This window comes from Apaloderma vittatum, unplaced genomic scaffold (genome assembly GCF_000703405.1).
Source record: "Apaloderma vittatum isolate BGI_N311 unplaced genomic scaffold, ASM70340v1 scaffold6786, whole genome shotgun sequence".
Classification (NCBI taxonomy): domain Eukaryota; kingdom Metazoa; phylum Chordata; class Aves; order Trogoniformes; family Trogonidae; genus Apaloderma; species Apaloderma vittatum.
Window position 1 is genome coordinate 32,020 of NW_009721148.1, and position 14,155 is coordinate 46,174.

General features: G+C 45.7%; 1 protein-coding gene across 1 annotated transcript in view; it reads right to left on the minus strand.

Annotated features, from left to right (window-relative positions):
• Positions 1-14,155, minus strand: part of VSX2 (visual system homeobox 2) — a gene marked incomplete at its 5' end in the record, with an annotated part of 18,118 nt that overhangs the window by 3,467 nt on the left and 496 nt on the right. The window lies entirely within an intron of this gene.

Sequence of the window (14,155 nt, forward strand, 5' to 3'; positions counted from 1 at the left end):
TTTCCACTCGCTCCTCCATGCCTGTGTGAGTCAGTGTTTGCCCGGTGGTGCAGGGTCTCTTCCTCCAGGCCCCGCACTCCTTGCACACCCTGAGCCTGGAGGGCAGAGCTGAAGGGCACTGGCTCACTTCTCCTCCAACCTCAGCACAAACCCCTGTGGTTCCTTCTCACCCATCAGACTGGGGCAGTGGGGCAGCCACCACCAACACATCTATGCTGTGAAGGGGCAGCTCGACCCAATACAGCCAGGCACAGGATCCTGCCTGTTCTGCCCTGGATAAACCAGTGCAGTTAAGCCTCTCACCGCAGAGCTCCTCTCTATCTCCCTTGGCTTCAGGGAAGAATTCCAGCACAAACCAAGGGCCATTGCCTGCAGATCGACCTTGGTTTGGGGCTGCAGTGACACATTTCCATGTACCCAGAACAGGTTTGACCTGTGGGTCTACTCTTCACAGCTGTTTTTATCACCAGTTGCCACACCTGGGATCTCAGCCAGGTACATGTTTTTCCACCAAGTACCAAGTGGGCAACTTTTTAAAACTCTCTTTAATCCTCTTTTATCCACGTGCCTCTTCACTCATGCTTTTGCCACCTCTCCCTCTACCCTCTGCCTGGTCTTGATGCCCCAAAAGTCTTCCCCCATGCTTCAAGCTCTTCTGCCCTTCTCCCTAGCCAGGTGTCAGCCTGCCCCAGCACTGCCCGCTGCCACTAAACCTGCTGCCCTAGAGCACCCCCTTTCCCATGGCAGAGCCATGCAAATGCCGGAGCCAGTAGAAGCTTTGCCAGCTGGCAGCCCAATTTTGACTAGAGTCAGTGGAAATTTTTCAATCAAAAAATGCTGATTCAATCGCACAGGAAAAACTGCATCCGGCCAGTGGAACTGTAATCAGAATTATCTATAGCTTTCTTCTGAATGCTGTATTTTAATCTCAACTGCCTAAGACATGCAAAATCTATGCTTTGAAGTTAAATGGGAAAATCAAAATGACACCAACACCTCATTAGGACCATGCTGAAATTTCCCAAAACAATTTTTGTCTTTTGATGGGAATGTCCTCTTGGTTTTTACTAGGGAAATGGAAAGTCTGAAATCCTAGAATTTCTAGCAGAACAGAAAAATAGGAGGACTGACCATCTTGCTTTAATACCAGGAGCAATATCTTCATCTCATGCATGAAGCTGAGCTAAATCAATGGTGCTCAGTCAGCGCTGAATATTGCTGGGGTCAGACCCCAGCCCAGCACCTCTGTCACAAGCCTGTCCCAAGGAGCATAGAAGAAAAAGCTCCAGCACAGCACTGGCAGCCTTAATATCATTTCGGATTGGCAGAGTTACTCCCTGTGGCCCATTCTCAGCATTCTAGCCTCATTGAGATGGCTCCATCAGTGGGACTTTCTTCTGGGAGAAGATCTCACTGCTTTCTTCAAATTTCTTGATGGGTTACAAGAAATTTTCCTATGCCTTGATTATGAGATGAATTATACACCAGTTTTAGTAATTCTGAGGTATTTTTGGCTGTGTTGGTACATCAACCACAACTTCCAAATATGCAGTTATTTATTATTGGCACCTCACTTTCCTGGAGAGGGTTTCACCCTTACACTTAAATTTACTTGCAGTTTTTAGTATTCTGTGTCTTCTCTGGCTGTTTGTTACCTTTGCTTGGAGATATCTACTCTACAACTTCCTCTGGCTCTGCAAAATTCAGTCTGCTTTAGTAATGTTTAAGTCTGACCATTTTTTGTCTTGCCCTTTCCCATCACTTTGATCAGCTGAGCTTCGCGAAATGCTTTGTTGACATGGCCGTGTACCACACACCTTGCTTCTCACTTGCTTTCATCTGGTTCTCTGCTGCACAGCCCAGGATGTCGTGAAAAGATTGTGCTGGTGCTTCCATGCTTCACAAGCAGTGGTGAAACCTCCTGAGTAACTTTAGACTGAAGCACGTCAGACGTTAGTGCAAAGCTATCACAGCTTTGCGCAGACGTGTCTTTTGGATCAGTACACCTCATCTTAGGATTTACTGCTTTTGAATATTACACAAGCACCCCTTGTGAAACATAGGAAGCTTGTTCCAAGCACCTTATTCTCATAAAATGGGCAACAGAGTAAAGACAACAGGTTTGTCTTGCTATTCACCAGACCCATCAGCATCTAAGGTCAGCCCATGCATGCATGTTTGCTGCTTAGCAGACCAAGGCCCCCCTGGGCTGCTCCTGAGGCTCCACAAGCGCCACCCTTGGCACACTGAGGGCTCAGCCTGAGGGTGGTCACTGCCATGGTTGAGCTGGGGGCAGCAGCCCCGCACGCAAGGCTGCCAGGCTTGGCAGCAGCTCAAGACAACGTTCACTGCACACTGTGGCAAGGTGGGCACGCCTGCACACCCTGCAAAAACTGCAGGCTTTCCCCATCCACGGGTTTTGGTACTCTAGCCATAGAAAAGCTGCAAGACCAAAAGCCATCACCTTGCAAAAGCTGCTCTCACTATGATAGCAGCATCTTACTGATCTCAGTAAGATAGCAGAAAATGCCAGCACCTTCAGTGTCATCTCCTGAAGGGTTCCACATTCTTGTTCTTCTCAGACCCCCTTACTGAAATCAGCAGTAGTGCAAAGCCTTATAAACAGGGATATTTCTAACCTTAATCATCATCTAATTCTCACCTTCAGTGCCCACTGTCCAAAGCAACAAAAATTGAGGCCCTCTGTGCTCTGCTGCAGGGTTGCAGCATTTTGGAATCAAGACTGGCAAGGTTATTCTTGCCAGTTTCCCCCTCTGAATCAACTGATGACTGATTCTTCTTCAGATTATTGATGATGCAGAAGAGCAAACTGTAGTAGGAGGAAACTCTAATTTTGCAAAGGGATGTGAGACTCAGTGTGTCCTTGTAATGCACATTCATCATATTAGTTTGTTTGTTTACCTAATAAGCTCCAGATTCATTGTCTGGTAAAGAGAGAAATCTCCGTGAGGTTGGCCATGAGCCAGGAATCTCAATTAGCAAAGTAATATTTTAAGGCATCTAAAGTGTTACTGTGTCTTGTTTTTGCATTGTTTCAACCTAAAATTTGCACTGGTTACACTAATTTTTTTGGCTGCTATTTTCCAAGCTGGGGCACATAGACAGGAGAACTGGTAGCCTTTTCTGTCATTCTCTTTTTTTTTAAAAAAAAAATATTTACCCTGTCCAAGCATTCCTCATCTCTTAAAGGAAAATTCCAGGCTAGATAATGGGGAATCTTTGCTTTACCAAATCTCACATACTGCCTTTGAGATAACATTTCAACAGGGGTCTTTCAAATACTCAGGTTTACGGAGCACAAGGTGGTCGCAGCCCGAAGCAGTGCTTGCTGAAATGTCCGCTAGATGGCCACAAGCAAATGCGCGGCCACATACGCACAGACACACACAGACGCGGATGTGCACAGACACACCGGCACAGCAGCACATGCCTTTGCCAGGCTGCAGGGAGCAGCTGCACACAGCTGCTGGCAAACCAGCGACCAAGGCAAGGGACAAAACCACAAGTCCTCCCCCAGCAGCAACGCTGAGACCATCTCCCCCATCCAAAGACTAACAGACATATCTTTTTGCTCTGACACTTCCCCTGGCGCAAACCTGCAGCTTCCAGGAGCTGAACTGTCACTCTGTACGATCCCTGCAAATAATCCATTTCTGATACTGAGCTCTTTGAGGGAGGATGCAAAACAGAAAACACGTCCTGCCCAGCCAGGCAGTCTGGGAGCTTTCTGGACTTCTCCTGTGACACTGCTTTGGGTTGTAATCTGCTGTCATGGTCCCACCTCATGTGATGGTGCCGATGACCTTCTGACCCAACACACTCATGTCCACCCAGCAGCACGCTCTTCTCCCAGGGATCCAGCCATTTCAGCTGAACCACGCAGAAGCTGAGCTTCTCACGTTCGTCCACCAGATCTCTGTGGCATTTACTACCATGGAACCATCGACACCAACACCCTGTAGATGGTTTCCCCACCATGCTGCTCTGGACTAATCCTGTCACCTTGCTGTATGCACAGCAAAGCCTTGGAACAGAGAACCTGTTTCTCAGTGCAAGCTCTTCACATCTCTGCTGGCATACTGGTTTCAAATCTCTTAGACTAGAAAAACATGATCAGGCCCACTATCCCCCTCACAGCAGAACAGTGCTCACAAAATCATGCCCAGCAGAATACCTGTCACTTCCCAACTTGAAGCCCTTTGATGGGTCCAGCTACAGACCAGAGAACACCTCCAGCTCACCTCCTTCCCTGGGGCCCTGCTACTGTCTCAGCACCCAGCTCTTCTTGACAACTACACATCTCCCTTTCTACCTTTTTCCTTTCCAACCCAAGACTCTACAATGACAGTGGTCAAAATGAAAACCTCTGAAAAAACAGTGATGTCCTCACCCTTGTATCGAACAGCGCTGGTGGCTCTGGCTGAGTTTAATCCAAGGACATGAGCACTGCAAAGAATGGCCTCATATCTTCCTCGGAGCATGTCCCCATCCACACTCACTCACCCTGGGGCTTTATAATGAATTACCACAAGAGTTTACACTGACTGGGTCCTGGGGCTTCCTAAAATCTCTCCCCTGTAGCAATCACACCAGGAAATCTTCGTGTCTCCAGGCTGCTGATGGAGGTTGCACCACTTGTGTAAGCCTGAAAACAGTTTATTGTTGTCTTTTCAAATGTAATGCCAAAATTATTGGCACCGTTTATGGTGACATCACTTTCTATGGCTGATTTAAAGTGAGTATGAAGTTAAATGAGAGCAGTAAAGGCTGCACATGGGCTGCATGACTGATCACAGGACTCATCATCCCTCCTTATACTAAACAGTGGGAAAGAGCTTTCTGCACTCCCATCAGAAAGAGCGATTCCTGTACACAGCATGGCAAGAGCCCTTTCTCGTAACAGCTGGAGTTGAGTCTGACCCACTCAGCTAACAGGTCCAACCAGATGTACTGAGATGAGCTGTGAGACAGTACTCATCCCTCTTAAGCAAAGACCTGATGGTTCGTCCAAGCTCGGGACTCCTCTAAGTTAAACTAGCACAGGGCATACATTGAATACGAGCTCAGTATGGGACCCAGCAAAAATGTACATGCTGTTACAGTGCCACTGGTCCTGCAGGCTAAGCCTGCTCTCAATTCTCCCCTTAAAAGCACTACATGGGCCAGGTATAGGAACTTTTTGGAACTCATCTGACTTATACAGCCAAAGCTGTAAAATCTCTCTTGATCGGGCTTGTCTTAAACTGTGTCCACTTGACAGATCTTGGGTTTTCACCTGGCCTTGCCACCTCATGTGGTGACATGTTTTCTCACTTGTTGTAACCTTCAAAAAGTGGAGAACTTTGTCAAGTGCAGGGCTCCCACCTTGCCCAAATCAAAACAAGTGTGCATGGTAGCTATAGTGCATGGTAGGTATAATGTGCGTGGTAGGTGTAGTAAGATCAGTGCTTTGGCACACACTCAATCTGCACAGGAAACATATCTCCACAGGAAACACATCCCTGAGACATTGATGTCATCACGGCCAGCCCATGATGCCAGCTGATCCGAAGCTTAGCTGGAGCCATAGCTCCATATATGTTGGCAGATGCTGCGTGCAACATGGCAGATAAACACTCAAATTCCTCTTTTCCTAACATGCAGATTGAAAACCAAGAAAAACATCAGGGTCATGAGTGCATGATGGTCACAGGAAAGCTGGCAAGAGCGCATCCATCCTCCTAGTCCACACAAACCCAGGAGGACATTTGTGATTGTCACATGCACACCCATCCTTTGGGTGCTCACAGTGCCTGGCTCCATTAAGCAAGCTGCTGTCCTGACTGTATATTTAATATTGCCTCCTTTTCCCCCACTAGCACTTCTCTGCAGATCCTCTGGCACAGAGGGAACGTTAGCATAGGTCTTCATAAACATCTATATTTAATATACTCTGTGAACATGCAGGGACACACAGTATTATCACCCTCATATTAGAGCAAGGTGAGTCAAGGTAGTGGAAGGAGAAATGTCACATCCCCTTCATAGGGGGCCGGTTAGCTCAGTCAGTTGAGCATAGCACTAACAACGCTAAGGTCACAGGTTCAATTCCCATTCGGTCCCCATGTGTTGCCTGATGTAGTCGAGAGGTGGTGTCCCTGGTGGCAGGGAGGCTGGATTAAAATGGTCTCTAAAGTCCCTTCCAGCTTAGGCTTAGGCTATTCTGTGATTCATGATGCTTTTCAATGGGCACCATAATCAGAGCCTGGGAAACCAGCTTTCCTCAGAGGCTGTGCGATGCTGCTTGTGCTCTGGGTCTGCCCCTTACATGCCAGAAGCAGCTGCGTGTTGCCCTTTCCTTTACTGGTACACACAAAGCAAAGGGCAAATGTGCACTCTGTCCTTCTCCAGAAAAAAAAAAAAGGAGCCAGAGGCTGCGCATCAGCAGGAGATGGGGTCTGCAGCATTATGTGGAGCCCACCGGTTCCAGAGATAAAGCTCCAGCCCACCCCTGCATGCATGGGGACAGTCCACAAAAGCCCTCCTGAGGGCTAGGGCACAGGCTCACTAATGCATGTGACCTCTTGGTGCACCAAAGCATTAGCTGGAAGGTATCTACAGAAACGTACTATGTCTTGTAAAATGGTGTAACCTGTTGCAATAATTTTCCACGCAGCAGCTTGGAGAGCACCAAAAGGAGAAAGTTGCTGTCCTTTGCAACATTCCCTTAGGAGGATACATGGTAAGGACAGTGTTTTTAACTCTTTGCCTCATGCAATGAGATATCTAATGACGCAACCTCAGCAAATCCTTCACCTGGCTCTCCTGAATTTGCAGAAGGAAGAGGACGACTAAAGCCAAAGAGTAGGCCAGAACAGCGGTCTGTCTTCTGACCAGCACCCAAGAGGTCAGGACTGGCATTAATGCTGGCTGCACCAAGGTGGCCCTTAAGTGCTCTACTCCTATCACGTGTCTGTTCCTGGCTTTAAACGCTCCTCAGCTCTGTGTATCCTTAACCTTCTTTGGGTAATTGACTCCAGGAATTTTCACATGACATGTTACAGCTGCAAAAGACTCATGCTCCAGGCACTGGCTGCTGCTGTGGCACTGACACTTGTAGCCAATGTTGCCAGCTCAGGCTAGTACAAAGCACAGCTAACTGTGTCACCTGCAGAGCTGGCAGCACAAACCTGCTCATGGATGCTGCTCGCACCAGGGCAAGACATCCTAGCTCACCAGAACATTCCCAGGTGTTTCCCATGCTTAGTCCACCCAAGCTAAGATCTCCCAGGCAGGCACCCTCCCTCAGTTGTCACTCAGCCACTGATGCCTTGATCTCAGTCATGGCCATTAACAAGTTGATCCAACCAACTAACAGATGTCGGGGTGCTTTAGTAACAGACACGGGAGACTCTGGGTTGGAAGGATGGCAGTGAAAGCCAAGAATACAAAGGAACCTAATGACATCAGAAACACCCAGTGGACATAAAAACAAATCATCTTGGAACAGACATCACCAGCATGTCTGGCTAAGAGCAGTGACAGGCACATATACTCATTAATTTCAGGGATGGGTTGGCTAGATCCTTCTGAGGGGTTGTTTCCCAACAACACTCACAGTTCAGCCTCCAGAGGTATCCCCAGTGAGATGCCAAGGGGACCCCCAGCTGCAGGTGAGCCAGAGCTTGCCAGAGGCGTGTGTGGGCAGCCTGGCTGCCCTGGCCTGGCCGAACAACATTGGTTCTGGCTAACCCAGCCTGGTCAAGTGCTGCTGCTTACTCACATTGTAGCAGGTCAGCTCCAACACCAGGCAGGAGTCAGTCAGTTACTCCTGGACCAGGGAGGGGACATAATCCTTGTATTTATGTATTTACAACATGTATGCTGTGGGCTTTTATGTAAATCACAGGAAGGTGACCATGTATAAGCAATGCTTCACGTGCATTCCCTTTCTATGAATTTGGAGAGAAAGCTGCAGCTGAAAGTTCTAATAACTACCAGCCAAAGTTTCAGCTCTGCCTGTACTCAGGCAGCTGGGAGCCTAACGGAAACCCACTGAAATAGAAAGTAGGAAGAAAATCATGCTTCTCACACCAGGCAGGTCCTAAACTGAACATCTGTGGCTGCTCTCAGGGTAGTGCTGCTCAGAGTAGACAGAAGAGTGCTTCATGCTTTCTCTCAGCCTCTGCTGAAGGCAGTCTCTGGAAGCCACCTTTGATGTAGGATATTGTAGTTTGTTTTTCCTCTCAGTTTCTGTTTTCTGCTTTGCAGAAGGACCTGCCATCCTCACATGTAGGGATATCAGGGTCATCTATATGTCTGCTGAGGACTAGACTTCTCAACAGCTTGGTGCATGAGGCAGGTGACAGTATTTTTTTATATTTCTGTGCAGGCCTGTGCAAAACCTGGCTTGCAGAACACTCCCAAAGAAGGACAATGAAAAGGCAGAGGAGCTTTGTGCTACCAGAGAAGAATGAGAACTTGCTGAGATCTATCCAGGTAAAAGATAAAACAGTACAGAGAAAAATAGATCCATTAAGAAATAAAAGGGAGAGTAAATTAACCATGTCTCTAAAGTGCCTGTGCTATTGAACTGTTAAAAAAATCTCTAAAAGTCAGGAAAAGTATGATAAAGTGTCATTAAAGGAAAACCTGAGCATACAACTATTAGCTGGTCCCTCTGCCAGGCATCCTAAGGCTGGAGGAGAATTAAATATTGAACTTGCTGGGCTGCCCAATCATTTTGTTAAAAATCAGTTGGAAAACTGCAGCAGTACTAAAGGAGAGAATAGGAAGTTCCTCATTAAAAGGAGGAATGAATTAAAGTGCTCCCAGTACACAGATTTAGGGCAGTGTTTCCAGAAGAGCTTAGGCAGTCAAAGAACCACAGCACCTAAGCTAATTCAGAGAAATTTTACCCTTAACCTACTGTTAAGAAAACAGGGAAGAGTTGTCACAGCCCAGCATTAAGCCTGCAGAACCATTCCTCATTCTCCCAGCCATGATGGGGAAAGTCTTTGCCAAGACACTCCAGAGCAATGGGCTACGGTATATTTGTTGCCTGCCTGTCTTTCTTGAAGGCATCTGACCCTTGGCGATGATGTCTCAAAACTACAGAAAGAACAGGAGGGAGCTGTCACTGCAAAGACCTGCTTCCCTCCCAATAGAGGAGCACACCAAAACCACACTGTGAGAGCCATAAATACCTTGCAAGGTCTTTATGCTTTTGCAAGGCAAAGGCAGACAAGTTTGCTTTTATTTTTTTTCTGTCCCATTTAGAAAATTGGTCAGTGGCTGAGGCAACTCAGAGACTGAGTTCAGGACCTGAAGATAGAGGGATAAAGAGGTACCTGAGTGTACAAAATACTCATAACACTATCTCTGCCGTAGAAAACTCCAACATTTTAAACTGCACCTACAGGCCCAGCTGTAGCAAGGTCAAACCCACAATATGGGCAGGTAACCAGCAGGGTCTAGCAAGAAGTAGGAGAGTCCCCACTTTACAGTAAGCTGAAGAGATGTTGTCAACCCTCCATTTCCCTTCCTGTCTTCTGCCACATTTTCTTCCTCTGTCCAAGTTACACAGTGTAAGAATTTTCAGACAGTAATCCCTTTGGGAAGACTTGCCTGGGCCCGTGCTCTTGCCTATCACCCAGCCCCTCTGCTTGCAGCTCTGGTAATTAACTTGGAAACAAAGTTCTAGCACATGGTCTGAAAACGGGCCATAGATAAAGGGTAATGAAAACACTCCATTACAGAAAGGGCCAAATTAAACAACTCTTAATTGAAAAATGGAAATGAATATGAATTTAGATCAACTAAACAAGCATGTTATTGAAGAGGCAGCAAAGTGGATGAACTCCTCACATACCAATTAAAGACATGGAGGCAGAGATGCACCATACGCCACGAGAAACATCCATAATAATATTCTCATCAAGCCAGTAAGTTTGATTAGTTTTATTACTCTCACTTGTACACTTCCTACATTCCTAAAAGCATAGGGGAAGTTAATGACACTTATCTGGTATCACACTGCTGTGGCTTGCCCCAGTGCTCAGGAATTATTGGCAAAGGTAGCCAGCACTAGCTGCTCAGCTCTATTTCATGATTAACTTCCTGGAGGACTTGGAAGGTTCTTAAAAAAAATTAAGATACTGAAATGGTTGGCTTATACAGCAGCAACACTTTCAGCTTCTCCATCACCTTGGGAATCTACCTTCAACCACCCTAATTGCTCTGATGATTTCCCTGTAATGACAAACATACACAGTCATTTCAATAAGCCCAAATCAAATCTTTACTTAATATTGTAGATATTGAACTTAATATTGTAGATGCCGTTGTTTAAAGTTTGTAACTGTCACACACTAATAAATTCAGTGGGGATAGCATCTAAAATCTACACATTACACTTAAGAGTAACTGTTAGGAGAAACACAATGATTTAAGTCAGGTGTCAGAATACTTGTCAACTTTGAGGCCATTTTGAATACTTCAAGCTGTCTATTAAGGATATACTTCCCTGCAGGAATCTACTTACCTCGCTTGGATTTTACAGAATGGTCTGTGTTTGTTCTAATAGTGACACTTCAACTCTTCCGAATAGTATTTCAAATACACTGACTAACATAATCTTTTTCAAGTCTCTTGCAAAATGGCCACAGTGACACCTGGTCTGATTTGTGCAAAGTGTCTCACTAGGAAAATTAAATTATTTTCCCACGTTGCCCAATGGAGAGATGCTTATGAGCAACCAGTCCAGTACAGGACAAAGATGCATGAAATGTGGAAAAGTGATGACTTGAAAAAATATACATCTCCATCTTCCCTTTAAATGGGGGATTTGAATGTCTTTTCCTGAATTCAATACTCCCTCAAACCAATAACCTTCTTGGCCTCTGATGGCTACACATAGTGTTTTGCTGAAGGTTTTACACGCAAGCAGTTCCTGTAGATCATCCTCTCAATCGTAGCCTTTGAATTTCACTTTCATATTGAATTTCATAGGTGATTTACTTTCTCTTTGACTAGTACCTCCTGAGAAATAATTTCATGAATGAAAATAAGGCGTAGATATCACTCTTAGGTCTGGATCCAGTGGGAACCCTCATGAAATGCTGTGAAAGTTCACAGCATGATGCTCACAACAATCCTAGAAAACACTTTCATTTACGACCTACAAGAGGGAGAGAATAATGTTGAAAGATGGGAGGAACTGCAAGCTACAATGAAAATGCAAAAATATAAAGCCCTCTTGAGCATTTGGAAACTCATGCAAGGAAAAAAAATATGATGACATGAAATTATAAAAATTATGAACAAGGGCATAAAGATTCATTGTCAGATGTCTCTTCCAAGGGGCACTAAATGATGCTAATAGATTCAAAGCAAAATTTACTTCACTTGTGCAGTTCTGCTGTAGAACTTCTTGCTGTGGGATATTAAGATATTTACATGTGTTCAAAATCACAGGAGGCTGTCAAAGTACTATGTAAGTATCGCTAGATAGCTTTCCTGTTCTCATACTCTTCTCTAACATACACCTCCCGCCAGTGTCAGAGCTGATAGGGTCGTTATTATGCCCGTTAGCCAAAGTTAATAAAATACCACACAAAACCCAGAACACTGAAAGGAAAATCCTGAGGATGAAAAATGAATAAATAAATCTGTCTTCAGAACAATTTGACTTGGTAATCTTAAAGGTCTTTTCCAACCCAAATGGTTTTATGATTCTATGAAAAAAGCTTGAAGTGACCAATTAGATATGTAGAAATAAATAGATATAGAATCAAACAGACCAGTGCTAATCCAAGGCTGTTTCTGTGAGGACTCAGAAGTCCAGCTGAACTGGTGTGAAAACATCCAGTGTGCCGCATGTGGTCCCTTATTTCCAAAAAGACTGACGTGCAGGATGAGCTTCATGGAAGAACAACCACATGATTAAGAGACTATCATGTGATTTATACCGAATCATTTAAGGGAAGATCTTCACAGCTTTCTTAAGTGATGATGAAAACCAGAAGTGACAGCCAGGAGAAGAGATATTTAAAGACTGTGAACATCATAACATCTGGGAAAGAATTAGGCAAATACAAAAGGGGCTAAAGTTGAAAAGGAACATGAGATGAAATATCAAGAAGCATGAGCAATGTTAAGAATCCTCTTGTCATGGCTTGTGACACACGAAGGAAGTATGGACAAGGAAAATCTACAGAATATGTGGTAAGGGAAAACTGGGTGCTGACCCACTGGAAAGATCAATGGTGCTTGGGAGTCGTACTAGACCCTGATGCCCATCCTGACAGGGTGCTCATGCTCTCACACAACAGATGCTACAGAAATTCTGCTGTTTCTCGTGATTTGTCCTTTCATGAGGAAAAGTATTATTCACAAGCACTTCTTGCTGGAATACATGTGCCATTAGCAACACCTGATGTTCAGAACAGCCACACTATGGGGTGCTTCTGCTGTCCAAGTCTAACCTGATCTCCAGGGCAGGGGCACTCTTAGGTTTAAAAACTCTGCAGTACAGGAAGAGCAGGCAGTTGCTCATTAGCCAGCTGCAGAATGACATGCTGGCAGCAAGTCAGTGAAAACTAAGATATGTTAGCCACTATTTCACTTCCAACTCAGCACTGAGTCTCAGCACTAGAAGGATGCTCCAGATACTGAAGTAGTACATGCAGTGTCGAGCTCTGCACTGTTTGCTATAACATCTCCCTCTACCTCACCCATAGTGAAGACCCTCAGCTCAGCTCAGAGAAATGGTGCCTCTGCAGTTCAACATAGACTGTGCCACTAGGTTAACCTCTTCCTTGAAAAGGCCCTGTATGGGAAATCAGAGCATCTCTCCAGCCCAGGATCAGATGGTTCATGCAGGCAATGCTAAACTCCCAATAGGTCTCTCCCCTCTTGGCTTATTGTCCTACAGGGTTACAAGTAGAGAAGTGGCCCCCATGAAGCTCACTCTAGAGGGTCTCAGAGCAAAATCCTAATATGTCAGGTAGGATTCTACCTGATAGACCACTATTTCTGAAGACTGATCAAATCCTGTGAGCATGCAGGTTATCTACAAGCTGTTAGGTCAGCAGGAGTCCTGCCAACACAACAGGATAAGAAGCACAACTTGCTTTTACAAAAATGTTGCTCTTGATTGAGCACAAGAATGATGGCAGTGAGGGGGGCTCAGGACTGCAGGAAAAAGAGCTGCACTTTTGTTTAGGAAAATCTACCTGTACCTGCACAGGGTCATTCCTCAGCAGCTTCCAGCCTCAGCCTTATCTTGCTAAATGCCCGCCAAGCTACCTTCCAAACCTACGAGGGAGCAGTCTCCTGGTCTGTCTCTTTAGCAAAGAAAGAGCACAGACTGAAGGAACAGATCAGGTGCCAGGCATGTACAAGAGGCTGAGCAGAAGGAGAAACTGGGCAAAGCAGGACCCTCCCAACACTACATGGCACTCAGACCAACACCTCTTGCAGAAAATGTACCAGCCGCAGAGGCAGCCACTGCCACTGTGTGTGGAGCCAAGCCAGTTTAACCTGCAGTCAGCCAAGAATTATCACCTACACCAGTAAAAATGTGTTCAAGGCTTGGCCATTACAGTCTTTGGCATTATGCAGTAACCTGGAGGGAGCAGGGCATGGGCGGGAGGGAAGCAGCAGAAGCTGCTGAAGTACACCCTTGTAAACGTCACCTTTGGTCTGTCCAAGCACATTGTGCCTCCCATGCTGTAGACAACAGCTGTACATATTCTCCAACTTTTAGGGTTGTAATGATTGCTCACATACTGGCTGCTGTGTATGCCAAAGGCTAGTGTTGGCACAGCCCAGAGGCTCAGGCTGCTCCTTACCACTGGAGGATTCACCACACAGTGGCGATACTCCACGTAGCCTCATTCTGCCTCCTCAAGGTGGCACAACAGAACTGGCACGGAATTAAACCCCAAACATTGAAAATCATTAACAAAAAAATATCCCTAGAAATTTTCAGCAAAGCTTCACTTGAGGAGGTAAATGCAATGAAAATGCAGAGATGGTGCAAACACCTCACTGAGACTCTCCATCATCCCCATGCTGTCGTCCTACCCAAAGCACTACCAGTTGCTTATGACATCCTTCTGCATTCCACTGCCCCCAAAGGAGCAGAGACAAG